We start from the raw sequence: 4,960 nt of genomic DNA, 5'->3' as shown, positions 1-4,960 counted from the left end.
CCAGTGTACACTCGTTAGTGGCCACAGTCGGGTCGGCCGTAATGTACGGTCAGTTTATTGCCGTCGTATTACGCGAGTTGCGAATTATCGACCGTCGGGCGAACGTTCAAGTCGACCGCGCACTACAAACGCCAGGCCGCGAGTTCGTTTGCGGCACGACTGCGGCTGCAGAGTCGATTCCCTTCGCGATATCTAATTGCGGGGTGAACGAGGAGCGGGGTGAGGCGCGTTGCCATGGTGCGAGATCAGGCCACGTGCACGCGGCCAATGGCAACGCCGGCATCGCCGCGGTCCCGTTGGCCGCGAGCACGGCTGACGGGTGCCGCCGCTGACGGCTGCAGCCCCAGCACGCCGCCGCGGTGCCGCGCGCCGTCAGTCACTCAGTCAAGTCAGTCTCAACAGTAGGCAGTAGGCAGCTATGGCTAGTGCGCGCATGGTCCGAGCCGGATTCATTCGTGTGCGAGGTGTGACCGCCGCGCCGGGCCGCCGACTGCACGCACGCGCCGACCACGGCCCACGAGCTCATCACACAAAACACCATTGTTTACTTTTCTGCGAATGTTGTTCGCCGACAGTACTATATGACTAACCAGTGCTGTAGGCACCGGAATAATAAGTATGCAATACCTACAATTTTTTTCAATAGTCGTAGATACAGATATAATTATAGGTATTGTTATTATTGATTATGTATTATCGTAGGTTGCAGTTGATTTATTTACTACTTCATAGTTTCACAAAGTAGCACTCTGGTACCTAGTGGCTGGCTACTGTTTACAATACAATAATAGTAGGCATTGCATCAATGGATAATAACATCAATGACTACACTACACGACACAATGAACAGCGTATTAGATCGGTCAACGATAGATAAGTAGATGTACATAGAGATCAAATGAAAACAGATAGGTAAGTTAGTACTGCTCTACTGCCTACTAACAGATAGTACCTAGTTACAATTTTTTTAATAGAAATCCTTAGTAATATTATAAATTTGGAAGCAACTCGATCTATTTGTGGCGTTTACACGCAAAACTACTAAATAGATTTAAATGTAATTTGGTACACAGGTAGTTTAAACCCTGCGAAAAGAAATAGGTTACTTTTTAATGCGAAAAAAACAGTTGTAATTGGTTGAAAGGAGAGGTGATAGGCTGTATAGAAGTATCGTCATTTTAAAGTTAGAAGCTCGAATCTTATTTTTTAGGCAGTTGATTAAATATAAATAACTAGCTGACCCGCGCTACTTCGTCTGCGTTTTATTTCCCCATCTTTTTGCATATTTTTCATTGCAGCTCGGCTCCTATTGGTCCTAGCATAATGTTATATAGCTTAAAGCCTTCCTCGACAAATGGACTATCCAACATAAAAATAATTTTTCAATTCGAACCCGTAGTTCCAGAGATTAGCGCGTTCAAACAAACAAACTCTTCAGCTTTATAATATTAGTATACATAGAGATTATGACATTCAAAGTTTGTAAAAATTTTACCCTTAAGTGAGTAAAATAAAATAGGGGATGAAAGTTTATATGGAAATTCATAATTTATAAAGAATTATTAAATTGTTTGGTCAAGGTCACTATTCGACGCCAACGAAGTCGCGGGCGCCGCTAGTGAACAATAAATCTAAATAAACTGAGTATGTACGTCAATCGGTATGTAATAGGAATTTTACCACAACATATACATATATATTTATGCAGTATTCAAGAGTATTTGTTGTTACTCAGCGACTTGTTATTGTCGTAGATCAGTCGGTAACGCCACGCCGCGACTGCATCATCAGACCACTACGAGTACGTCTGTGGTCGCACGCAGGGTTACAGCCTCCAGCCTCCATGGCCTGACCTTGGCAGTGTAGCGGTTTAGTACATAGCATTATTTCCGATGATTGCGGGACCGCTTCTCGCACGACACGGACATTTGTATTCATGAGTATAATTGTTTGTATCAGCCTGCGCGTTTCCTATACCAGTATATCAGATTAATATTATGAATGCGAAACTTTGTGAGTATGGATGGATGTTTGTTCCTCTTTCACGCTGAAATTTCTGTACGGATTTTGTTGAAACTTTCCAGTGATATAGCTAATATATCAAAATGACACTTAGGCTATAAATTTCAGGCGGGTGGAACCAAGGGCGCAGTTAGTATATATACATATAAAGGTATCCACATCGATGTATTTTGAACTTCTCAGAAATAGTGGTGAGTTTCCTATTCAGAATTGTATCAACGTCAAGACTGTATACTATTAAAACGGTTATAATTACGGTCTTCTGAGAAAACCACGTCTTATCGAATTTACTGTAGTGAGTGGCTAAATGTTTGTTATATGAAAAACTCGAGTAAGGATGTACTAATTTAGCTATTAATAGAAATAATCTTTATTTAAATAAACTTAATACAAGCACTTTTGAATAGTCAAAATTTTTTATTCTACGGCTCATTCGGAATGCAGGCTCATCACAAGAAGAATGAACAAGAAACTGGTGTACATTAACAAGGATTAGGCATGCGACAATCAACATAGAAACCGCTACGCACTTAATCTCTGTTCAATCAGACAACATTGTCAGCGCTATGGATTTTAAGTTAGATATTTTGTACAAAAACCATTATCATCATTTATAAATTCTTCAATTTTATAATAAGGTTTTTTACAAAGAAAATATTTTGTAAGACATTTGAATTTTTTTCTAGCAAATTGAGTACAGACTCTGGCAGTTTGTTGTAAAACCTTACGAAATTATTCACTTATAAGCTTACGCCTTATTTCTCTAAATATTCCTTGAAGAATAAATAATATTAGTGTATTTTTAGGAGTCAGTCACACTTGCTACATCCAATTAATGATGTTCGGATGACAAGTTGTCTGTAGACACCTAAAAAATGAATAATTTTTAAATAAAGGTGTACGAGGGTGAATGCGTCCCTGTACCTGGAACCGTAGATCTGGTTTAGTGCGGGGGTCCTCGTTGGCGTCGGTTGGCGTCCTTGACTCCCAACTAGTCGGCGCCGTCTCGTTCCTGTCTCTCGTCGTACTTATGTCGGACTGAACACTGCATTTTTCCACACAGCGCCATCTACTCCCAACACAGTACCCAACCCAACATAGTACACTTGATAGATATACTTAGATCCTTTTTATGTAAATACATACATTATATACATAGAAAACAACCAGTCCAATACACACAATCATATCCATGAATATTAACGTTTGTACCGTGCGAGGCATCGAACCCGCGACCATCGGAAGTAAACCGTTTGCTGCTTTCATTGTTAGTATTGAATTCAGAGTGGACGGTAGGTACATACGGTAACATACGGTTGCGGAGGGGAATGGTAGTATCCCTCCTTGTGGTCCTATTACCTACAATTGAACAGGGCTCAGGGCTCAGGGACAGGATCCAGACGGACCTGAAAATTGGCTTTATCCCTATCCTTTATTTAACTACTAGCTACTCGCCCCGGCTACGCACGGGTGTACATGTATTATATGTATAAACCTTCCTCTTGAATCACTCTATTTATTAAAAAAATCGCTTAAAATCTGTTGTGTAGTTATAAAGATTTAAGCATACATAGGGACGGACAGACAGCGTTAGCGACTTTGTTTTATACTACATATGTAAAGAAGGAATAAATTGTTATACAAATAAATTTCATTTCATTTCATTAGGCCGTATCGTCACTCAACATCAGGTGAGGTTGTCAAACGCGCTAAACTGTCGTAATAAAAAAGTATGAATGATAATGTATGTATGTACCTATATTTTTTGTATCGCATGCTATTTAAAAATAAAGATTTTTACATAGTACGGTTATATAAAATGTTGGTACACTTTTTATGATGTTATGATTTATATGACGTTCATAAACGGCTAACATGTCTTACATGAATAAACGATTTTTGAATTTAAATTTGATGTATACTTTAAGTGTGGGTTCGATTCTAGATCGTAGCACATTAATATTTGTTGTATTTTGGCATCTAATTTTTAGACTTTTTATGCACAAACTACCAAAAATAGCTACGTGAAAATTAGCACTAACAATATTCAACACAAAAATTCAATTTTAATTGAATCAAATTCAAAAATTAATTATGTCCAATATACGAATAATACATTTTTATTTATTCTTATTGACGATAAAGATTAGTTAATAAAATCTATGTAGTCATTTTATTGTGCGAATCTGTGCGGTCCGATTTTATTTTGTTTGTCCTTTATCCGAAGGCAAAGGGAGCTGCGCCCATACAGCCATGTTTTCATAGTGTTCTGGTAAGGTGACAGGTGAGACAGTGCCGGCCGCGCCGGTGAAGTAAATCGTCCGGTTTCGTTTCAGTATTAAGGTGCTTCAGACGCACTGCCTAGTTTTTTCTTTATGTATATAGTATGTTAGTAACAATAAGGATATGAGATGAAGGTCAAATGTTATATGATAAAAACAAGAAAATAATACTATTGGACTTTGGTACTAATATTTTATATTTACAAAATATAAACAACTTATATCTACGTATCAACATTTTGTAGATTTATATCATTGTTTGGGTACAACGATCAACAATACAATGAAAACAAAAAAAAACGTATTAAAATAGACATCCAGCTATCAGTCACGCGATATTACAAAGTTTAAAGTTCTAATGCAGCAAAAGACAATGTAGGGCTGGGCTTCGCAATCATTTAGTGTGACATTTATTATATCCAAATGTATTAAACTATGCAGAAAAATACAATTAACACGTGTTCATGTTCACGTTGCGAGATGTGCATAAAACATTATTTTAATAGTCAGAAATATCTACAATATTGAAATAGAAATAGGAAAAATCTTTATTTAAATTAACATAATATATTCACTTTTGATTAGTCACATTTTATTTATTTTACCACTTATTCGGAAAGTAGACATTACAAGAAACTTGGGTGCTGCTCTTTTAA

Source organism: Achroia grisella, unplaced genomic scaffold (assembly GCF_030625045.1).
Source record: "Achroia grisella isolate CSIRO2021 unplaced genomic scaffold, CSIRO_AGI_Agris_v1 utg478, whole genome shotgun sequence".
NCBI classification, from domain to species: Eukaryota; Metazoa; Arthropoda; class Insecta; order Lepidoptera; family Pyralidae; genus Achroia; species Achroia grisella.
The sequence above is the reverse complement of the archived record's forward strand: the minus strand, read 5'-3'. Positions refer to the sequence as shown.